We start from the raw sequence: 25,851 nt of genomic DNA on the forward strand, positions 1-25,851 counted from the left end.
CTATCTCAGGAATATCAAACATATGGGACTTCATCTGTGTTTTTGATTTTTGTTTCTTAATTTGGGCGATGGGCACATGGGTGTCTATTATTTTATCCTATATGTCTGAAATTCACTAAAAATAGTCTTTCCAGATTAAAAAAAAAAATCCAAGTTATTAAACTAAAAAATAAAGAAAAAAATCATAAATGCAGTTTTAGATTATCATATAGGCTTCAAAATAACACATTTAAAAATAATTGCAGAATAATCATTGAATGAATTAATACTTTATACATAGCTCAATATCTTGCCCACAGAGAATATCTGATAAATAGTTTGTTTCTTTAAATAGTTTTAGTGAGATATAATTCACATTATGATTCTCTAATTTGAAGCATACAATTCAGTAGTTTTTAGTATACTCACATGTGACCAACATATGAACTAGTATGTGCAACCAACACCTCGACCAATTTTAGAACATTTTTATCACCTCAGAAAGAAAGACCTTTAGCTATCACCCTTCTACTTACCACCCCTCATTCCCTGCTCCCTTCCCTAAACAACCACTAATCTACTACCATCCTCTATAAATTTCCCTGTACTGGACCTTTTATATAAATGAAACCATAATATGTAGACTTTTGTGGCTTCTCTAATCTAGCATAATGTCTTCAAGACCCATTCAAGTTATGGCGTGTGTCTTACATCATTTTTTATGACTGTCATAGTAATTTTATAAAAAATTAATCTCGAATACTGGTGCTTGAGGAGAGGTAATTTGATTAGAGACAAATGAAAAGAAATACTTCTCTAGAGATTGTAAATGAACTTCAGCTACATCCAAGATCTCTGGAGGTTGCTGACACAGTCCTCATTCCAGAATCTGGCTTAACTTTCTAATACTGGGAATATTGAGCTATAGATTAGATTTTTGCTCCCAGTTCAAAGAGGCAAAGAGTGGAAGAAGAGTTATTTTACTGACAAAAACAAATGAAAGAAAGAGGCGTGTGGCTCATTTATTTCGTAACAGAAGTTTGTATCTCTTAATCTCCCTCACTTATTTCACTCCTACCACCTGGCCTCCTCTCCTCTGACAAACACCTATTTATTCTCTGTATTTATGTCCTCTGTTTCTGTTTAGTTATGTTTGTTCATTTCTTTTGGTTTTCTGGATTCTACATATGATGTCATATAATATTGGTCTTTGACTGGCTTCACTTACCTGAAGGAGGGCCTGCAAACCTACTTCAGTATTCTTGCCTTGAGAATCCCATGGACAGAGAAGCCTGGCAGGCCACAGTATATGGGGTCACAAAAGAGTCAGACATGACTTAGCATATAAACAACAATATTCCATTATATATATTATTTATATGTAATATATATTTATTTATTTATCAAAAAAAGTTTACTTGCTCTTATTATAAATTTATTGCTCTTTATTATATGTAAATAATGCTGCAATGAACAGAAGGGTGCATGTATCATTTCAAATTAGTGTTTTTATTTTCTTTGGATAAATACCCAGGACTGGAATTACTGGATCATATGATAGTTCTATTTTTACATTTTTGGGAATCCTTCACACTAGTTTCCACAGTGGCTGCACCAAATTACATTTCCACCAACAGTGCACAAGGGCTCCTATTTCTCCACATCCTTGCCAATACTCAATAGTTGTCCTCTTGATCATAGCCATTGTGGCAGGTGTGAGGTGATACCTCACAGTGGTTTTCATTTACATTTTCCTGATGATTAGTGATTTGAGCATCTTTTCATGTGCCTGTTGACAGATGTGTGTGTCTTTTTGGAAAAATGATATCAGAATAGTTCTAGAAACCATGGGTTGAAGGTGACAGAGTTGCCATTAACCTGAGTTCCTGAATGATTGGGTAGAAAAGAATCATCCTGACAACCTAAATATTAGCCCTAGAAGTTGTTAACATGTAATCCACTGAAATTTGAGAAGCTATTTGTTACTGTAGCTTAATATGTCCTAACCAATCAAAAATCATTTCCATGTTGCAAGATTGACGTAAAGTATAAACTTACTTTGAAAATTATAGGAATATGATAAAGATCAGAGGGGGGATAATTTGTCAAAATTATACAGAAATAAATTGTTCTTTTACCCTGACTTTGCATGTTTTTTTAAAAATACACATTACTATAAAATAACCCCTTATGCTAATAAATAGGAACAGAATTTTAAATATAAAATTTCTCAGGTAATGGATATAAAATTCCTTCAGTGTTTTTATGATTTCAGAAATAAATCAGATTTGAAACAAATTGTATAAACAAAATTTCCAGTCTTTATACTGGTTGGCTAGTGTAAATCTTGGCCAAAAAAAAGAACCAGACCTAAAAGATCTAATCAAAGAGTTTGTGCAGAAGTTTCCGAGAACTGTCACCATTTTCTATAGCACTGGATTTTGACAAGGCAGAGAGAATTGCTTCTCAGTTCTTCAAATAACAGTATATGGAATAAGACTCTAAAAGTGTTTTTTTTTTTTTTGGTTAATACCTTTATTTGTAAATTGATGATGCATTTCAAAGTCAGCTCTTCCAGAACATCATAATCTAGTAGGCAACACAATGGTGACAAACACTTTCATGGTAATTCATAATCTAAACTCTCAGATTTTCCATTTCAGCTAATGGTATCACCACTAGGCTTTCAAAATTTAGCTTCAATCTTGACCAGTTGTTTTTAGTTTCACACTATTTCTGAATCCCATCATTTGCCTTCCATCTTCAATGTCCAACATCCACACAAGCACTTTAAGCCCTATGTCTGGATTTCTAAAAGAAAAATATTTTTAATTGCTCTTAGCTCAAATATTTTTGTTCTGTTCCACCTACCGAAGCTAATGCTCTAAAATATTGTTTTCACATAAGTATAAGAATAGTTATCTTTCGCTGAATATTTACTAAGTGCTAGAATCTCTGCTAAATACTTTTTTTTTAAGTCACTCAGTTGTATCCAACTCTTTGCGACCCATGGACTATACAGTCCATGGAATTCTCCAGGCCAGAATACTGGCATGGGTAACTGTTTTCTTCTCTGGGGAATCTTCCCAACCCAGAGATTAAACCCAGGTCTCCAGCATTGTAGGCAGATTCTTTACCAGCTAAGCCACCAGGGAAGCCCAGGAATTTTGGAACTGGTAGTCTATCCCTTCTCTAGCGGATCTTCCCAACCCAGCAATCAAAGTGGTGTTGCCTGCATTGCAGGCTGATTCTTTACCAACTGAGCTATCAGGGAAGCTCAGCTATCAGGGAATACTTTTTACATATATTACTTTACTCCTGCAACTACTCTATGTAGTAGATGTTATTTTTTTCCTACACATAAAAAATAAGGAGACTAAGGCTTAGAGAGGTAAAGTAACTTGTCTTTATTTGCAGTCTTCAGTGGAAGGGACAACATTCAAATCCCGGCATATGTAACTTCAGAGCCTGACATTTTGGTTAATATTATAGTGCCATTGGAATAATAATAAAAAGTCCCTGAATCCATTTGTTAGTCTTTAGTAGAAACTCTTCTTGTGACTCCACCCTTTCCTATATTCAGGAACTCAAAATGGCTCTCTACTGTATGTTGAAACACATTCTCATTCTCCAGCAAAATTCACATGTGTCCTTAGTATGTTCCATAGACATCTCTTTGGCTATATTAAACAGCCATTTCAACCCAACTTTGCTCTGGGTATGTTTAATATGTATGTGTGCAGAAAGATGAGAAAATATACGAGATATATACATTAATATAAATACATAAAAAAGAATATATACATATATATATATATGGGGCAGGAGGAGAAGGGGACGGCAGAGGATGAGATGGCTGGATGGCATCACTGACTCGATGGACGTGGGTCTGGGTGAACTCCGGGAGTTGGGGATGGACAGGGAGGCCTGGCGTGCTGCGATTCATGGGGTCGTGGAGAGTCGGACACGACTGAGCGACTGAACTGAACTGATGCTAAGTCGCTTCAGTCGTGTCCAACTCTGTGCGACCCCATAGACGGCAGCCGACCGGGATCCCCCGTCCCTGGGATTCTCCAGACAAGAACACTGGAGTGGGTTGCCCTTTCCTTCTCCAATGCATAAAAGTGAAAAGTGAAAGTGAAGTCGCTCAGTCGTGTCCGACTCCTAGCGACCCCATGGACTGCAGCCCACCGGGCTCCTCCGTCCATGGAATTCTCCAGGCAAGAGTACTGGAGTGGGGCGCCACTGCCTTCTCTGACATATATATATATATATATATATATATATATATATACATATATACACACACATATATATATATTCAGAGAGAGAATATATAAGTTCTATTTCCTGATACTCCTGCATCAAATTTGATCACTTTGTGACATTCTTGTCCAACAACTCTTCTTTCTTCTCTGTCCCTGAAACTTTCTTTCTCCATTCTTTTCAGAGCCCAGATTCACACACACACACTTGCCAAGAGTGCAAAAATATTTTATTGAACACAAACCAACTGTTAGGCAGGGTCTTTTCTAGGCTCTAAGAAAACAGGTGTGGACAAAATAAAAAGAGTTCTTGTCCTTGAAGAGCTTTCATTTTAGCTGCGTGTATGTGTGCATGCATAGTTGTGTCCAACTCTTTGAGACCCTGTAAACTGTAGCTTCCAGGCGTCACTGACCATGGAATTTTCCAGGCAAGAATAATGGAGTGGTTTGCCGTTTCCTTCTCCAGGGGATCTTCCAGACCCAGGGATTGAACCCACATCTCTTGTGTCTCCTGCATTGGCAGGTGGATTCATTAGCAATTCACCACCTGGGGAGATTCGTTTTAGTAGGAGACACTAGTAATTAAAGCATGTCATCCATATCCAATGTTTCTACATTTGTGGATTCAAACAATTGCAGATCAAAAATATTTTTTTAATTCTAGAAACTTCAAAAAGAAAAATTTGCCACATTTTAGAAATTGCTTACATAGCATTTATATTGTACACACAACTATTTATATAGTATTTGCATTATTTTATTATATAGTTGTTTACATTGTAGTATTATAAATAATCTAGAAATGATTTGAAGAATTCAGGAAGATTGCATAGGTTATATGCAAATACTGAAACAGGTTATATAAGGCACTTGAGTATCTGCAGATTTTGGTATCCAGGAGAACTGGAACCAATTCCCCATGATTACAGAATGACAACTGTGCTTTATGAACAAGTAAATAAGAAGAATGTGGGGGGGGGAAATGAAAAGGTGTTACAAAGAAGATAAAGTAGAATGGGCTGATAGAGGGTGACATTAGGGGAGATTATTGTTCTAGCCTTCAGTTCAGTCGCTCTGTCATGTCCGATTCTTTGTGACCCCATAGACTGCAGCACGCAGGCTTCCCTGTCCATCACCAACTTTCGGAGTTGCTCAAACTCATGTCCATTGATTTGGTGATGCCATCCAACCATTTCATCCTCTGTTATCCCCTTCTCCTCCTGCCGTTAATCTTTTCCAGCATCAAGGTCTTTTCAAATGAGTCAGTTCTTCGCATCAGGTGGCCAAAGTATTGGAGCTTCAGCACCAGCCCTTCTAATGAATATTCAGGACTGATTTCCTTTAGGATTAACTGGTTTGATCTCCTTACAGACCAAGTAACTCTCAAGAGTCTTCTCCAACACCACAGTTCAAAAGCATCAATTCTTCAGTGCTCAGCTTTCTTTATGGTCCAACTCTCACATGACTGCTTTGACTAGATTGACCTTTGTTGGCAAAGTAATGTCTCTGCTTTTTAATATGCTGTCTAGGTTGGTCATAACTTTTCTTCTAAAGAGCAAGTGTCTTTTAATTTCATGGCTGCCCTCACCATCTACAGTGATTTTAGAGCCCCCCAAAATAAAGTCTCTCACTGTTTCTATTTTATCCCCATCTATTTGCCGTGAAACAATGGGACCGGATGCCATGATCATAGCTTTTTGAATGTTGAGTTTTAAGCCAGTTTTTCACTCTCCTCTTTCACTTTCATCAAAAGGCTCTTTAGTTCTTCTCCACTTTCTGCCATAAGGGAGGTGTCATCTGCACATATGAGGTTATTGATATTTCTCCTGGCAATCCTGATTCCAGTTTTTGCTTCATCCAGCCCAGCATTTTGCACGATGTACTCTGCATATAAGTTAAATAAGCAGGATAACAATATACAGCCTTGATATACTCCTTTCCCAATTTGGAACCAGTCAGTTTTTCCATGTCTGTTTCTAACTGTTTCTTCTTGACCTGCATACAGAATGTCTCAGGCAGCAGGTAAGGTGGTCTGGTATTCCCAACCCTTGAAGAATTTTCCAAAGTTTGTTGAGATCCACATAGTCAAAGGCTTTGGTGTAGTCAATAAAGAAGTAGATATTTTTCTGGAACTCTCTTGCTTTTTCAATTTTTCAACAGATGTTGGCAATTTGATCTCTCGTTCCCCTGCCTTTTCTAAATCCAGCTTGAATATCTGGAAGTTCATGGTTCATGTACTGTTGACCTGGCTTGGAGAATTTTGACCATTACTTTGCTAGCATGTGACATGAGTGCAATTCTGCAGTTTGAGCATTCTTTGGCATTGCCTTTCTTTGGGATTGGAATGAAAACTGACCTTTTCTAGTCTTGTGGCCACTGCTGAGTTTTCCAAATTTGCTGGCATATTGAGTGCAGCATTTTCACAGCATCAGCTTTTAGGATTTGAAATAGTTCAATAGGAATTCCATCACCTCCACTAGCTTTGTTTGTAGTGATGCTTCCTAAGGCCCACTTGACTTCACTGTCCAGGATGTCTGGCTCTAGGTGAGTGATAACACTATCGTGATTATCTGGGTTGTGAAGATCTTTTTTGTATAGTTCTTCTGTGTCTTCTTGCCACCTCTTATTATCCTCTGCTTCTGTTAGGTCCATACCATTTCTGTCCTTTACTGTGCCCATCTTTGCATGAAATGTTCCTTTGGTATCTCTAGTTTTTTTGAAGAGATCTCTAGTCTTTCCCATTCTATTGTTTTCCTCTATTTCTTTTCACTGATCACTGAGGAAGGCTTCCTTATCTCTCTGTGGTATTCTTTGAAACTCTGCATTCAAATGTGTATATCTTTCCTTTTCTACTTTGCCTTCACTTCTCTTTTTTTCTCAGCTATTTGTAAGGCTTCCTCAGACAACCATTTTGCCTTTTTGCATTTCTTTTTCTTGGGGATGGTCTTGATCCATGCCTCCTGTACAATGTCATGAACCTCTGTCCATAGTTCTTCAGGCATTCTGTCTATCAGATCTAATCCCTTGAATCTATTTGTCATGTTTACTGTATAATCATAAGGGATTTGATTTAGGTCATACCTGAAGATCCAACCAGTCCATTGTAAAGAAAATCAGTCCTGGGTGTTCTTTGGAAGTAATGATGCTAATGCTGAAACTCCAGTACTTTGGCCACCTCATGCGAAAAGTTGACTCATTGGTAAAGACTCTGATGCTGGGAGGGATTGGGGGCAGGAGGAGAAGGGAATGACAGAGGATGAGATGGCTGGATGACATCACCGACTCAGTGGACGTGAGTTTGAGTGAACTCCGGGAGGTGGTGATGGACAGGGAGGCCTGGTGTGCTGCAGTTCATGGGGTCACAAAGAATCGGACATGACTGAGTGACTGAACTGAACTGAACTGAATGGTCTAGTGGTTTTCCTTACTTTCTTCAATATAAGTCTGAATTTGGCAATAAGGAGTTCATGATCTGAGCCACAGTCAACTCCCAGTCCTATTTTTGCTGACTGTATAGAGCTTCTTCATCTTTGGCTGCAAAGAATATAATCAATCTGATTTCGATATTGACCATCTGGTGATGTCCATGTATAGTCTTCTCTTGTGTTGTTGGAAGAGAGTGTTTGCTATGACCAGTGCATTCTCTTGGCAAAACTCTATTAGCCTTTGTCCTGCTTCATTTTGTCCTCCAAGGCCAAATTTGCCTGTTACTCCAGGTATCTCTTGACTTCCTACTTTTGCATTCCAGTCCCTATAATGAAACGGACATATTTTTTGGGTGTTAGTTCTAGAAGGTCTTGTAGGTCTTTATAGAACTGTTCAAATTCAGATTCTTCAATATTACTTATCACAGCATAGACTTGGATTTCTATGGTGTTGAATGGTTTGCCTTGGAAACAGAGATCATTCTGTCATTTTTGAGACTGCATCCAAGTACTGCATTTTGGACTCTTTTGTTGACTATGATGGCTCCTCCATTTCTTCTAAGGAGTTCTTGCCCACAGTAGTAGATATAATGTTCATCTGAATTAAATTTGTCTATTCTAGTCCATTGTAGTTCACTGATTCCTAAAATGTCAATGTTCACTCTTGCCATCTCCTGTTTGACCACTTCCAATTTACCTCGGTTCATGGACCTAACATTCCAGGTTCCTATGCAATATTGTTCTTTACAGCATTGGACTTTATTTCCTTTACCTGTCACATCCACAACTGGGCGTTGCTTTCACCTTGGCTCTGTCTCTTCATCTTTTCTGGAGTTATTTCTCCATTGTTCTCCAGTAACATTTTGGGCACCTTCCGACCTGGGGAGTTCATCTTTCACAGTGTCATATCTTTTTGCCTTTTCATACTCTTCATGGAGTTCTCAAGGCAAGAATACTGAAGTGGTTTGCCATTGCATTCTCCAGTGGGCCACATATTGTCAGAACTCTCTGTCCATTTTGAGTAGTCTTATACAGCTTGGCTCATAGTTTCAATGAGTTAGACAATGCTGTGGTCCCTGTGATCAGTTTGATTAGTTTTCTGATTGATTAGTTTCTAGCCTTAGTAAGCAGAAAGGACTGTCAGAAGATGTGGCATCTCTGGATAAGACCAAAATAATGCAAGAGTCAGTCATGAAGATGTTTGGAGAATACATTTCAAATCAAGAGAACAATTGTGTACTAGTGTTGCTAAATCAGACTTGTGTCTGGTCATCTAGCTCATAGCAAAGCCAATCTATTGATAATGGGTGGTTGTGGTGAAGGGAAGTATGTTTGTGTGCTAAGTCACTTCAGTCGTGTCTGACGCTTTGCAATCCTATAGACTGTAGCCCACCAGGTTCCTCTGTCCAAAGGATTCTCCAGGCAAAAATATTGGAGTGGGTTGCCATGCCCTCCTCCAGGGGATCTTCCTTACCCAGGGATCGAACCTGTGTCTCTTATGTCTCCTGCATTGGCAGATGGGTTCTTTACCACCAGCACCACCTGGGAAGCCCAGATTTCGATTACCTGGAGTTTTAAATCAAAAGAAGGAGCATGAGCTGTATTCAATGCTGGTAGGGAGAGTAGTAGATGTTAAGCTAGGTTTTCCATTTTTGTAGAAGCCATTCTGTGTGTGTTACGTGGAGAATGGACTGCAGAGGTGGCAGTAGTGGAAGGGGGCATATTGGATCTATGCAGTGTCCTGAAGGAGAGATGTTCATTATGCAGACTAGAGTTTTTTGTCTGTGACAATGGAAAGAACTGAGTGCACAGCAAAGAAACCATCAACAAAATGAAAAAGCAATTTATAAATAAGAGAAAAATGTTTGCAAATCATATATCCAAAATATTTATATAGAACACATACAACTCAAAAGCGTGATGGAAATGTAGACTGGTGCAGCCACTATGGGAAATAGAAACAGTATGGAGAGTTCTCAGAAAACTAAATATAGAACTACCATATGATCCAGGAATTTCACTTCTGGGTATTTATCCAAAGAAAATGAAAACACTAACTCAAAAAGATATATACACTTCCATGTTTATTGCAGCCTTATTTACAGTAGCCAAGATACAGAAACAATCTAAGTGTTCATTGACGGATTAATGGATAAAGAAAATGTAATCTCTCTCTCTCTCTCTCTCTCTCTCTCTCTCTCTATATATATATATATATAAAATTTTTTTTAAATGAGGAAGTCCTACATTTGCAACAACATGATCAGAACTTAAGTAAGATAAGTCAGACAGAGAAAGACAAATACTGTACAATCTTACTTATATGGAGAATTTTAAAAGCAACCAAATCCCCAAATGTATAGATACAGAGAACGTATTGGTAGTTGTCAGAGATGGAGGGTGAGGGATGGGGAAAAAGAGCCAAGGGAGTCAAAAGGTAAAAACTTCCCATTATAAAATAAATAAGTGACTGTGGTTAATAATACTGTATTGTATATTTGAAAGTTGCTAAGGGAGCAGATCTTAAAAGCCATTATGAAAAAGAAATTTTAACTAAGTATTGTAACAGATGTTGATTGACCTTTTGATGATCAATTCACAATACAAATTGCTTCCCTGGTGGCTCAGATGGTAAATAATCTGCCTGTAATGCAGGAGACCCAGGTTTGATCCCTGGTTCAGGAAGATCCCCTGGAGAAGGGAATGGCAACCCACTCCAGTATTCTTGCCTAGAGAATTCCATTCTTCCTCCATGGAGGAGCCTGGTGGGCTACAGTTCACGAGGTCACAAAGAGTCAGACCCAAATGAGTGACTAACACAATAATATTGTATCATTATGTCATACAACTAAAATGAATATAATGTTGTCTGTCAATTATACCTCAATTTATTTATTTATTTTGGTTTTTATTTAAATTTATTTATTTTAATTGGAGGCTAATTACCTTACAATATTGTAGTGGTTTTTGCCATACATTGACATGAATCAGCCATGGGTGTACTTGTGTTCCCCATCCTGAACCCCCCTCTCACCTCCCTCCCCATCCCATCCCTCAGGGTCATCGCAGTGTACCAGCCCTGAACACCCTGTATCATTCATTGAACCTGGACTGGCAATCTGTTTCACATATGATAATATACATGTTTCACTGCTGTTCTCTCAAATCATCCCACCCTCATCTTCTGCAGAGTCCAAAAGACTGTTCCTTACGTCTGCGTCTCTTTTGCTGTATCACATATAGGGCCATTGTTACCATCTTATTCTATATATATGCATTAATATACTGTATTGGTGTTTTTCTTTCTGGCTTACTTCACTCTGTATAATAGGGTCCAGTTTCATCCACCTCATTAGAACTGATTCAAATGTATTCTTTTTAATGGCTGAGTAATACTCCATTGTGTATATGTACCACAGTTTTCTTATCCATTCGCCTGCTGATGGACATCTAGGTTGCTTCCATGTCCTGGCTATTATAAACAGTGCTACGATGAACACTGGGGCTCACATGTCTCTTTCAGTTCTGGTTTCCTCAGTGTGTATGCCCAGCAGTGGAATTGCTGGGTCATATGGCAGTTCTATTTCCAGTTTTTTAAGGAATCTCCACACTGTTCTCCATAGTGGCTATACTAGTTTGCATTCCCAACAACAGTGTAAGAAGGTTCCCTTTTCTCCAACCCCTCTCCAGCATTTATTGTTTGTAGACTTTTTGATAGCAGCCATTCTGACTGGCATGAGATGGTACCTCATTGTGGTTTTGATTTGCATTTCTCTGATAATGAGTGATGTTGAGCATCTTTTCATGTGTTTGTTAGCCATCTGTATGTCTTCTTTGGAGAAATGTCTGTTCAGTTCTTTGGCCCATTTTTTGATTGGGTCATTTATTTTTCTGGAATTGAGCTGCAGGAGTTGCTTCTGTATTTTTGAGATTAGTTCTTTTTCAGTTGCTTCATTTGCTACTATTTTCTCCCATTCTGAAGGTTGTCTTTTCACCTTGATTATAGTTTCCTTTGTTGTGCAAAAGCTTTTAAGGTTTTTTTTAGCTTTTAAGCAAAACAAAACAAAACAAAACAAAAAAACTTAAGCAAAAGCTTTTAAGTTTAATTAGGTCCCATTTGTTTATTTTTGCTTTTATTTCCATTACTCTGGAAGGTGGGTCATAGAGGATCACACGGTGATTTATGTCAGACTGTATTTTGCCTATGTTCTCCTCTAGGAGTTTTATAGTTTCTGATCTTATGTTTAGATCTTTAATCCATTTTGAGTTTATTTTTGTGTATGGTGTTAGAAAGTGTTCTAGTTTCATTCTTTTACAAGTGGCTGACCAGTTTTCCCAGTACCACTTGTTAAAGAGATTGTCTTTTCTATACCTCAATTAAAAAAAAAAGAATTGGATGTATTATATTTGGTACATATGTTCTCTTCTCTACCTTCTTGACTTTTAACTCTCTCCTCTCAATGTACAATCTATATATTTTACAAGCTTTATTTAAATCTTAACTTTCCTCCACCCTCTTTTCCTTTCTCATCCTGAGAATCACTTCAATATATGAATGCCCAATGTAGTGAGCATCTGATCTGCGTAAGTTAACATAGTAATCATTCAACAATATTTGATTGTTAATATATGCATGAATCTGGCTAACTTGCATTGTTTTCTATTTCACGTGTGCTTAGGCCTAGGCTTATTTTAGTCTTGACCTTCAGTAAAACTATAATAATCCTCTCAAGGGATAAAACTATGTCCTTCTTTTTTGGAGGGAAGGAGATGGGGAGGAGGAAGGCTAAATGTGATGTGATGAATTTTGTTGTTATTTTTGTTAACGTGACAGAAACAGCAGAATCAGGAATTCAGATATGCTATTGTATAAAGGATTTTTAAAAAGTCAGGTTAGCTAAATATGCTAAGGATACATTATTAATGACTTCAAAAAATGCTAACATTCATCCTGAAAGCAACACAGAGAAGTTTTCTAAACAGGCAAATCATATGAGCAAGCAAAGCATTAACTTAGAAATGTTCATCTGGTGGGAGGGCTCAGGATGTACTGATGATGGAAAACTTTGAAATAAGACAAAGCAGTAAGAGGCTATCTCAATAATGTGTGTTTAAGGTAGAATAAAAGATAAGTGATATATTTCCATGACCATCATGTTCTTATAATATGTCAAGAATGGCTATAAACTTTATATATTAGTATATAATTTCATATTATTCTTTAAAATAGTAAGCTAATCATTCCCTCAGTATTATTCATAGAGAATTTGAAGCTAAGGAATTTATGTAGTATCTAAAGTAATAGAAGTACTATTACTGTTGTTTCAAAGATATGGGTATAGATATCGAATGTGAAGGTACAAGGTAAGCTAAAAATCTCTACAAACATTAAATCCTATAATGCTAGAAAATGGGAAGTTGCCATTTATGGGTAAGAATTAAAGTTAGTGACATGGAACCAATTTTCCATTTATTTACTACATGTCTTAGATTAATTTTGTAGAGAACCGACATCTTAGTAATAGTCCCTCTATTCTCAACAAAAATAATTTTACCATATTTGTTTACAAATGATCATTGTTTATAAATATCCAATGCTTCCTCCAAACATAATAATTTACTACCACCAAGAGTGAAATAATCCCTGTATATTTCTTTTCTAGTTGAATGTTCATGAAGAGTTTGGATTGCAAACTTAAGTTGCAAAATTTTAGTACATATAGAATTTAGTATAGGGAATAAAAAAATTATAGGCATTGCATAGATTTTATAAGATTATTATTGTTACTTTTTCTATTGTTATTTTGCAAAATTGATTGCAAGTTTAGAAATTATAGTTTATTCTTGTTCTTTATCCCTTTTTTAATCTTTTTGTGCACATTTCAATTTGTAGCATAAATCTGGACACCTAGTATGTGCCTAATAAATATGAATCACTGTTGCTTTTAAAGAAATCTTTAATTTGTAAATATAGTATTTCTTCTTCCTCAATAAGGATCAGTTACCATTCTCACTTTGCAAATGGAAAAATATTATCCATCTTCTTTCTCCTAAACCAGGCAGCCTCTACGCCTGGACTAACATTTTTCTCAATTAAAATTATATACATTAATTACAACTGTTTTCCAGCATGTGGATAGGGTAGAGAACAGTTGTTCTTAATGTGAAAGAGGACAACCACAGAGAATGACAACAGGAAGCATCTTTCAGGCAATTTACAACTTGAGGCCAAGGCCACATCTGCTCTGACAAATAGGAAAGGGGATTGGGTAATTACCTATGAGGCTGATCCCTGTAGATAGCTACTCTCCCCACACCCCGCAAATCACTTTGCCCTTGAAAGCATTTCCTTCCTTCTCTTACCCTCACATTTTCTGACTAATTATATAGTAAATACCGTGAGGGCAGAGACAGGGTCTTCTACGTCCCACATAACTGGACTGATTGGCTCATTTGGTGCTAATGAGCATAAAGATGTCATTTAGGGTCACAAAAGAGGAAAAACAATATGTTATATTGGAAACTGCCTTGTTTGGATTGGATTGGATTCTGATTTATAGCAGCTACTGGGTGAGTATGGATTTCCCTAACTTCCTGACAGGCCAAATTCAACCTGGTTTTCGGTGTCAATTCAGTTCAACTTTCTCCATGAAGCTTGCCCTGAATATGCCGGTTTGATTTCTGAGTTTAATAGAATCCCTCATATGATTCTTTAGCCCTAAATCACATCCTAATTTTCACTGTTATTTAATTATATCCCTTGCATATGTTGTTTAGTCACTAAGTTGTGTCCGACGCTTAACAACCACGTGAACTGCAGCACACCAGTCTTACCTGTCTTTCACCATCTCCTGGAGTTTGCTCAAACTCATGTCCATTGAGTCAGTGATGTTATCTAACCATGTCATCCTCTGCTGCCCCTTCTCCTTTTGCCCTCAATCTTTCCCAACATCAGTTTCTTTTCCAATGAGTCAGCTGTTTGCTTCAGGTGGCCAAAGAATTGGAGCTTCAGCTTCAGCATCAGTCCTTCCAATGAATATTCAGGACTGATTTCCTTTAGGATTGACTGGTTTGATCTCCCAGCAGTCCAAGGGACTCTCAAGACTCTTCTCCACACCACAATTTAAAAGCATAATTTCTTTGGCACTCAGCTGTCTTTATGGTTTAACTCTCACATCCATACATGACTACTGGAAAAACCATAGCTTTGACTATATGAACCTTTGTTGGCAAAGTGATGTCTCTGCTTCTTAACACACTGCCTAGGCTTGTCATGGTTTTCCTTCCAAGGAGCAAGCATCTCTTAATTTCATGGCTACAGTCACCATCCACAGTTATTTTGGAGCCCAAGAAATTGAAATATGCTACCATTTCCACTTTTCCCCCATCTATTTGCCATGAAGTGATGGGACTGGATGCCATGATCTTAGTTTTTTGATTGTTGAGTTCAGGCCAGCTTTTCCACTCTTTTCTTTCACCCTCATCAAGTGACTTTTTAGTTCCTCTTCATTTTCCTCCATTAGAGTGGTATCTTCTGTACATTTGAGGTTGTTGATATTTCTCTGTGAAGAAATATACCTCCTTGCACATACCTGTCTCCAAATTAAAATGAAAGGACAAGGACTGTGCATTTAAAAAAAAATTTATGTCCACTCCCACTCCACTTCTTACCCTATTCTCATCCTCAGCCAATGTGAGGATCTGGCACAGGATTGTAGTCAAATGAAAAATGACAATGTGAATGATTCATATAAATATGTTGGGACTTAACAATGCAAACAAACACTCTTCACTTCCAAGGAATTCTTATGAAAAGCTTAGCAAAGTGCTGCCCTTGAAAACTATTCTTCTCCCAGGTAGGTTTATACTTTATGGGGGAGATAGCTGATGGTTACTTTATTCTGTGTTAAATAATTTTTCCTTTCCTATGCTTGTCCTAACCAGTAGACTCAGGATACTTTCCTGGTTGGGAATCCTTCCAGCCTGAAGCATTCTAGTTGGGATTATAATAGTGAGGCAAGTGAAATATTAGATGGTAGCCTAAAAGGTACATAACAAAATTGTTGAATGTCTTTATATTCTTCACTCCATATACAGAGCAGGTCTTTTCCCTTTAGAGCCCCATTGTGTTGGAAACTCCAACAAAGCATGCCCTAGATCCTGTAGCAGTGAGTTGCCTCATCCCTGCCTTGCCAGACAGGTAACAGGCATTACTCTTTCTTCTTTACATCAAGACCCAGCATAACATCTTAATTAGTAAATCCAAAATAAAAAAATTTGCTCTTCAAACACAGATGTATAGAACAGTCTTTTGGACTCTGTGGGAGAGGGAGAGGGTGGGATGATTTGGAAGAATGGCATTGAAACATGTATAATATCATTTATGAAATGAATTGCCAATCCAGGTTCAATGCATGATACTGGATGCTTGGGGCTGGTGCACTGGGATGACCCAGAGGGATGGTATGGGGAGGGAGGTGGGAGCGGGGGTTCAGGATGGGGAACACGTGTTCACCCGTGGTGGATTCATGTCAATGTATGGCAAAACCAATACAATATTGTAAAGTAATTAACCTCCAATTAAAATAAATAAATTAAAAAAAATTGTTTCTGTTGCAATGCTAAAAGAATTCAGAGAAGGTGTTGAATAAAGTAGATTTGAGAAGCAAAACAAGGCTTCATGGCTCACAAAGGACCTGAAATAGACTTCACTGGTTGTGTTATTGACCAGGGTTCTTGGCATTCATTAATCAATAGAAATTGATAAAAGGTCACACAAAAAAATTAAGAAAAGTTTTACTGGGGTCCCTGTTGCAGTAGTGGGGAGCAGAAACAAGTAACAGTTCCCCTTGCTTATTTCCCAAGACAGGGGCAAGCTGGTTTCCTTATATATGATGACGATGGGGGATGAGTCCAGGGGCAGGCCAGAGGGACAGCTTAGGTGGTTTGCCCACCCCTTTGGTGGTGTTATGTGCAGAGGGCATGTGCAGTACCCTGGGTTTGTTTCTGGCTTTTGAGAAGTGGTAGTTCAGTTTTTGGTCTTTTTGTATCCAGTTGTCCATAATTTGCCCCAACTGCTCACGCACACAGTTATTTTCAGTCCCTTATAGTGTCTTTGTATTTTGTTGCTTGAGAAGACATTTGTTCAGGTGCAAGCACTGCAGTAAATGATCCCAGATCCCAGATCCCAGATCCCAGTGTGTCTCCATTGAATAAAAGATAGGAAGAGGAAGGAGGGCATTACAGAGGATTGCACAAACAAAAATATTAGTAAAATGTCTATTCAGTGTCTTCAAAGAGGTTGTAGTCTATTTCACAAACACTACCCTAAATAAATCAAGATAATGTCTATAAATATTGTTCAACCAAGAAATCGTCTCCATTTGGTAAAAATGTTTCAATGTGAGGATGACCACACCTTTCAAAGGAATGCTGTTAATGACACTAGTTATGTCTTTATGGAAAATCAATTAAACTTTCTAGCCCTTGATTTCCTTGTCTTTACAACCGAAATAATGATGCTTGTCCTGTCTCTCTTAGGGTGAAGATGAAGGTCAGATGAGATAATATATGTGAAACACTGGGAAAGAACTGGGGTAAGTATAAGAAATTATTATCTAATTTGTCTGATATATTAGAAGGAATTGCAGCTGTTATCTAAAAATGTGTGTGACACTCATGTGAGTCACTTGTTTTTCAACTCCCTTTCACACAAGGCCAAAACTTCTGTATATAAAATCACCAAGTAGGTGTAGTCAGGTTTGACAAAAGATGATTCTCTTTCCCTTTATTTCTCTTTCACTTTCCAAGATTTTAATCTAAGAAATGCTCAAAAGAAACAACTTGAAAATATCTACTTAGAGCTACTCTCTCTTTTATGTTGGAAGAAGCACAATTCTTATCATCGTTTCTTAAAGTCTAATACAGAAAAAGAAGTTAAAACTTTTGATAAACGAATGAATGAAGTTACAAACAACAAAGACTTGGAATTTATTCATTATTTAACTTAGTAATTTGTACCCAGAATGTATTCAGGTCATTTAAGAAATGGCTCCTTTTCGTTGTGATTTAGATCCACTAGTTAATTGGTTTCTCTGCCTGGCTGATTGTCACTTGAGATGCCTACATTGCTTATAATGTCCATAAAGAGAGCAAATTTATGAATTTAATCTGCTTCAGTTGGTGAGAAACGTGTGGGAACCAGCCTGTGTGCACAGGATTCCCTTGGGTTTGTTTGTTTGCAAGATTACCGCCTCAGAGAAAACCAGGCTGTGTCTGTCTACACAAAACCCACATGACTGGACTACTTATGCTGTGTAGCCAACCAAGTCATTGATTCACTGGCAAGTGTAAATTGCTTGACTGTATTTCTGATTGCCTAATAGTTAATGAATTTGAATTGGCTGATTCAATAATGCTGTGAAGACAGATTCTTTTATATTTTTTTCATGGAAAATATGTATTTCTTCACTTGGAAAGACTAATGATTAGTTTTAACAATCTTCACAAAAAATAATCAGCCTAGACTGATATGAAATATCCTAGTTTAACCGGCAAAAGATCTATACTCTCATCTAGTACTTCTCTCTTTACCTAATGGAGATACTAGATGAGAGTGTCTAGGAACTCTTGCCCTGGAGAAGGGAATGGCAACCCACTTCAGTATTCTTCCCTGGGGAATTCCATGGACAGAGGATCTTGGCTATAGTCCATGGGGTCACAAAGAGTTGGACACTATGGAGTGACTAACACACATACATACAGAAACTCCTGATCTTAGGAAATGGATTTCAATCTCACACCCCAACTCTTCTCTCTACCATGTACTCGACCTCAACTCCTACTTCCAGCTCAATATTACATAAACGTAAATGAAAATTTTAAATCGGTAGATTTCAAATATGGGCTTCATAATACTGGCCTTCCTCAAATAGAATCCTTGCTTATATAGCCTTCACACATCTAACTACTTGAGACTCATCTCTATTATAGAGTTATAATAGATTATGAGAGAGGACCTTCCTGGTGGTCTAGTGGTTAAGAATCACCTGTCAATTCAGAGGATGTGGGTTCAATCCCTGGTCTGAGATGATCCCATATGCCACGGGGCAACTAAGCCTGTTGTCACAACTACTGAGCCAGCATACTGGAGCCCATGAGCCACAACTACTGTGCCCATGTGCCACAGATACTGAAGCCCATGCACCTAGAGCCTGTCTTCCCCAACAAGAGAAGCCACTGCTACGAGAAGCCCATGCACCAAAATGAAGACTAGCCCTTAGTTGGCACAACTAGAGAACGCCCATGTGCAGCAATGAAGACCCAGCATAGCCAATAATAAAAATAAATAAATAATTTCTTACAGAACATATATTATGAGAGATTCTATTCAGAGAAATGAAGAGCACAAACAAGGCTTCCCAATGGAGTTGAAGTGTAAGCTTCATGTTAGGCTATGGGTAGAAGCTAGATTAGTAAATAACTAGACAATAAAAGGAAAGGTTTCAGACAAAGGCAGAACTATGAGCAAAGGCATGGAGAATATAAGAAACTGCAATGCTTCTATAGAAGTGGATGGTGCTCAGATTACCTTGAGTATAAACAGGGAGATGAGGCAAGTCGGATAATTAGCTAGTGCTTATGGTGTGGTGGCTCTTGCATTAATTCGATAAACGATAGGTTCTAAAATTTTTCAACATTTGTTTAAGTAATGACAAATACTCCTACAATGGGGCTTTAATTTATAATCCTGGTTTATCGATGGCTCCAGGACACAGAATTGGTGCCAATGCGGTTGAAAGGAGGAAGAGTTTTGTGTTAAAACATGAATACCAATTGGAAAGATGTCGTAGCCAACTAGGTGAGAAATGAGGTCTTAAACTGAAAGGCAGTGAGGTGGGTGTAGAAAAAGAATTATTTCACTTGGCAAGGATACTGTCCAAAAAATAATGGACAAGAGGTCTGCTCTGCCACTGCCTACTATCTCCACAGGCCAGTGCAGTTCTCTTGTGCTAATTTAGGATTGTGGTTAGAATATATTTTACTTTATTTATTTTTAAGCTTCTTATGAAAATCTGTCAGCTGCACACCAATTAATGAACTGAAGGCTGGGCTCAGATTTTATTAGAGGCTATAGGAGATCTCTTGGCATGACAGCCAAACTATTTTCTGCACTCAGAGATGATTCCTCATCTGTGTAGTGGCCAGCATCCCTGGCAAAGCTGCTTTCCTTGCTCAGTAGCCAACCATATCACAGTAGTGTGTTCTGGGAACTATCAGAGCTAAGATCATTCCCCTGGCTTTTACCAGTCATCCATGTGTGTTCTCAAGAGAGAAAATATGATATATACAACAAGTGTAAGACAAAGAGCAAGTCTGAAGGGAGGTTACTTCTCTTTGAGCTGCTTCTGCTCACTTATCAGCCCTGTGATTGTGCATGAATCCTGGACTCTTTCTATATCTCAGCTTCATCTATAATATGGGTAAATACTACACATATTCCATATAATGTTTAAAATTAGAGCAGGAAGCTCACACAGCTACTTTAGAGAGTTGGAAAACAAGGTTGTTTTGTGGATCCAGGGAAATAAGATGTTATACAAAAAACCTGTGCCAACTATAAAGCATTATACAAACATTCACTTATAATATTGCTACATAAGTACTGTATGATGTTTTTGTTTTCTCAGTTCAGTTCAGTTCAGTTGCTCAGTTGTGTCCAACTCTTTGCAACCCCATGAACTGCAGCACGCCAGGCCTCCTTGTCCATCACCAACTCCCAGAGTCCACCCAAACCCATGTCTATTGAGTAGGTGATGCCATCCAACCATCTCATCCTCCATAGTCCCCTTCTCCTCCTGTCCTCAATCCTTCCAAGCATCAGGGTCTTTTCAAATGAGTCAGCTCTTCATATCAGGTGGCCAAAGTTTTGGCTTCAGTATCAGTCCCTCCAATGAACACCCAGGTATGATCTCCTTTAGGAGGGACTGGTTGGATCTCCTTGAAGTTCAAGGGACTCTCAAGAGTCTTCTACAACACCACAGTTCAAAAGCATCAATTCTTCGGTGCTCAGCTTTCTTTATAGTCCAACTCTCACATCCATCCATGACCACTGGAAAAACCATAACCTTGACTAGATGGACCTTTGTTGGCAAAGTAATGTCTCTGCTTTTGAACATGCTATCTAGGTTGGTCATAACTTTCCTTCCAAGGAGTAAGCGTCTTTTAATTTCATGGCTGCAATCACCATCTGCTGTGATTTTGGATCCCAGGAAAATAAAGTCTGCCACTGTTTCCACTGTTTCCCCATCTATTTTCCATGAAGTGATGGGACTGGATGCCATGATCTTAGTTTTCTGAATGTTGAGTTTTAAGCCAACTTTTTCACTCTCCTCTTTCACTTTCATCAAGAGGCTCTTTAGTTCTTCTTCACTTTCTGCCATAAGGGTGGTGTCATCTGCATATCTGAGTTTATTGATATTTCTCCCAGCAATCTTGATTCCAGCTTGTGCTTCTTCCAGCCCAGCATTTCTTATGATGTACTCTGCATATAAGTTAAATAAGCTGCTGCTGCTAAGTCACTTCAGTCGTGTCCAACTCTGTGCGACCCCTTAGACAGCACCTCACCAGGCTCCCCCATCCATGGGATTTTCTGGGCAAGAGTACTGGAGTTGGGTGCCATTGCCTTCTCCGAGTTAAATAAGCAGGGTGGCAATATACAGCCTTGATGTACTCCTTTTCCTATTTGGAACCAGTCTGTTGTCCCATGTCCAGTTCTAATTGTTGCTTCCTGACCTGCATACAGGTTTCTCAAGAGGCAAGTCAGGTGGTCTGGTATTCCCATCTCTCAGAATTTTCCACAGTTTACTGTGATCCACACAAAGGTTTTGGCATAGTCAATAGAGCAGAAGTAGATGTTTTTTCTGGAACTCTCTTGCTTTTTTGATGATCCAGCTGATGTTGGCAATTTGGTCTCTGGTTCCTCTGCCTTTTCTAAAACCAGCTTGAACATCTGGAAGTTCACAGTTCACGTATTACTGAAGCCTGGCTTGGAGACTTTTGAGCATTACTTTACTAACGTGTGAGATGAGTGCAATTGTGTGGAAGTTTGAGCATTTTGTTCTTTATTGTTGTGCAAAAAGTCACCCCAAAAGTTAGATATACAAACCAATATTTATTACCACTCTCAAATCTGTGGATTATCAATCTGGATGGTTTCATTTTTGCTGGCCACAATCAGCCATATGGCTACAGTATCTGATGGCTTGTCTGAATATCTGATAGCTTGCTGGCTAACATCTGTCCTGCTTCCTCTGGAAGAATGCTCATTCTTCAATAGGATAAACTAAACCTCTTCAGAACTTGGAACTTTTAAGTTTTAAGAGTGAAAGCAAAAATTCTGATGTCTTTTAAGGTTTAACTTTAGAGGTCACAAAGCATTATTGTGTCACATTCTATTAATTGGTCAAAGCAAATCACAAGATTAGGTTCAAGGGACAGGGAAAAATATGCTCTATCTTCTGATTTGAGGAGTGACAAAATCATGCTTCAAGGCACATAGGGGGAATTTCTGCAACATCTTTGAAAATAATATACCACATATAAATATAATATACATAAAAACATGGTCCAGGCTAAATCAGACACATGGCTCAGGAGCATCAAGATCTAAGCCTAGAATTTCATTTTTATACTTGCTCCTATGTTTCATGTCTATGAGCACCTGGACTGTAAGGCCTCTCTTCAAGAAATTCCAGAAATCACAGGATCCTCAATTGGCCTTATTTTTTCACCCCTTTCCTAGAAATTTTTAACAAAAATTTAAACCAAAAAAAACACACACAAAAACCCTGTTGAAATTAATCAATGAATTTAGTAAAGTTGCAGTACACAATTTAACATATAAATATCAGTAGTGCCTCCATACACTAAAAGGAAATTTTCTGAAAAAGAAATAGAGAAATAAATCTCATTTACAACAGCATCAAAATAAATGAATAAATAAAAATAAAACACCCCAGGGAATAAATTTAAACAAAGAAGTTAAACTACAAAACATTGATGAAAACTACAAGATATTGATGGGAAAAAAATTGAAGGAGAGAAAATAAATGAAAAGGTATCCTGTACTCATGGATTGGAAGAATTCTGTTAAAGCGTCAATAGTACTAAAAACCATCTACAGATTCAAAACAATTCCTATCAAGATTCCAATGGCATTTTTTAAAAAAATTAGAAAAAACACTCCTACAATTTACATGGAACCACAAAATTACCCCAAAAACCCAAAGAAATACTGAGAAAGAAGATCAATGCAGGAGACATTTTTTAAAAAGTCATATTATAAAGCTATGATAAGTAAAAAAGTATGGTCCCGGTGTCTCCTGCATTGACAGGAGGATTCTTTACAGTCTGAGCCACCAAGGAAGCCCCATAACTATAAAGCTATGGTAATTAAAATAGTATGGTACTGGCATAATAACAAATAAAGAAACAGAGCAGAATCAAGAGCCCCAACATAAACTCAAGCATATACAATCAACTAATATTTGACAGGGGAGTCAAGAATACTTAATGGGGAAAAGACAGTAAATAGTGCTGGGAATATTGGATATTCACATGCACAATAATAAAAGTTGGTTCATATCTTACACCAGTCACAAAAATCAACTCTAAATAAAAACATAAATGTAAGATCTGAAGACATGAACTCTGAGGGAAAATATAGGAAAAAAATTTCCTTGACATGTACCTTGGTATTGATTTTTATACACATCTCAAACATCTCATCTCAAACAAAAGAATCAAAAATAAATGAAATAGAAATTAAGAAAACAATAGCAAATATCAATGAAACTAATAGCAGGTTCTTTGAGAAGATGAACAATGTTGATAAACCTTAGCCAGACTCATCAAGAAAAAAGGAAGGAGCCTGAAATCAATAGAATTAGAAATGAAAAAGAAGATACAGCTGACACTGCAAGAAGTGCAAGGAATCATAAGAGACTACTATAAATAATCATATGCCAATAAAATGAACAACCTGGAAGAAATGGACAAATTCTTAGAAAAGAGCAATCTTCCAAGACTGAAGCAGGAAGAAATAGAAAATGTGAACAGACCAATCACAAGCACTGAAATTGAAACTGTGTTTAAAAATCTTTCAAGAAACAGAAGTCCAGGACTAGATGGCTTCACAGGGAAATTCTATCAAACATTTAGAAAAGAGCTAACACCTATCTTTCTCAAACTCTTCCAAAAAATTGCAGAGGGAGAAACACTCCCAAACTAATTTTATGAGGCCACATCACCCTAATACCAGAAAACAAAGATACCTCAAAAAAAATTATAGGCCAATATCATTGGTAAACATAGGTGCAAAATTCCTCAACAAAATACTAGCAAACCAAATCCAACAACACATTAAAAGAATCACAGACCACAATCAAGTGGGATATATCCAAGGGATGCAAGAATTTTTAATATACATAAATCTATCAATGTGATACACCATATTACAACTTGAAGGATAAAAACAATATGATCACCACAGTAGACGTAGAAAAATCTTTTGACACATTTCAGAGGGATTTCAGGCAAGATGGTGAGGAGTAAGACACAGAGATCACCTTCCTCCCTACATCAAAAATACATATGCATGTGAACCACTCCTACAGAACACCTACTGAATGTTGGCAGAAGATGTCTGTCTTCCAAAAAGGCACGCTAATCCCCACATAAGGGGGGAGGTGGGGAGAGAGACAAAGGAATCCAGACAGAACCTGAATATCTGGGAATGAGCTGTGAAGGAGGAAAAGTTTCTGCACACATGGAAACCCTCTCTTGCGCAGGGACAAGGGTGCAGTTCAGAAACCCAGAGGAGAGCACAGCAACCGGTGTGCAGAAGGCAAAATGGAGAGAATTCTGAACAGAGATCAAAGCCGACCTCCAATACCCATCCTGAGATGTGTGTCTGCATGCCTACCAGGGAGGGTGGGAGGGCTGAGTGCTGAGGCCAAGGCTTTGGAGGTCAGAACCCAGGGAGGGCACTGGGGTTAAGTGTGAAGACAGTCTGAGAGGACTAATATAACACAACTGAGGGGGTCCAGGAAAAAGGCTAAGCCTGCCAGAGAGGCAAGAGATCATTCTCACAGGGATGCTCTAACTCCATGTACTCACAGATGGCAAAACACCACCTTGATGAGTGCCACAGGTGGGGTGAGACATGGCTACAGTCAGTCTCCAACCCCAAAGATGGGAGCACTAGTCATAAGTACAAGTGCAAGAGGCAAGGAGGGATATGGCTGCAGTCAGTCTTCAACCATAGAGGTGGGCATACAGGTTGCACCGTGCAAGTGCCAGAGGCAGGGCAGGACACAGCTGTGGTCAGTCTCCAATCCAAGAGGTGGACATGCTGGTGTTGTAATGGCCACCACAGCTGCTACCAAGTTATGAACATGTGCAGGTCACTGACCACACCTTCTTGGGAACCTGTGCAGCCTAGCACTGTTAAGGGACTGGTGTCATTGTTGCTCAGTCCCTAAGTTGTGTCTGACTCTTTGTGACTCCATGAACTACAGTACACCAGGCTTCCCTGTCTTTCACTATCTCCCAGAGTTTGCTCAAACTCATGTCCATAGAGTCAGTGATGCTATCTAACCATCTCTTCTCTGCCACCCTCTTCTCCTCTTGCCCTCAGTCTTTCCCAGCATCAGGGTCTTTTCCAATGAGTAAGCTCTTCGCATAAGGTGGCCAAAGTATTGGAGCTTTGGCTTCAACATCAGTCCAGCTGATGAATATTCAGGGTTGATTTCTGCATTGCCGATCCTGTTCACACTGTCTGCACTGTTCGCTGAACCCAGAGTGGGCAAGGCGTGAGCTAAAAGGCTGTAATAATACTCAAGGAGCTATAGGGACTGCAGACACATTTATTCTCTCCTGGCTGGCACAGCAGCCATAACACAGCCTCTCTCCTAGCTGACAGAGCAGCCATAGCAGCAGCCGTAACATAACCATAGCACAGCCATAATAGAGCCATAGCATAACCTCACATACCATAACCATGATGTTGCTCCAATGTAGCCCCAGTGCAGCAGCAGCCAGGGCTTTCATGGTGAAGCTCACACAGGTGTACCACACAAAGTAGGCTATGACCAAGAAAGTGCCTTGTGATGCATATGCAC

The sequence above is a fragment of the Bos indicus x Bos taurus genome, chromosome 24 (genome assembly GCF_003369695.1).
Source record: "Bos indicus x Bos taurus breed Angus x Brahman F1 hybrid chromosome 24, Bos_hybrid_MaternalHap_v2.0, whole genome shotgun sequence".
Lineage (NCBI taxonomy): Eukaryota > Metazoa > Chordata > Mammalia > Artiodactyla > Bovidae > Bos > Bos indicus x Bos taurus.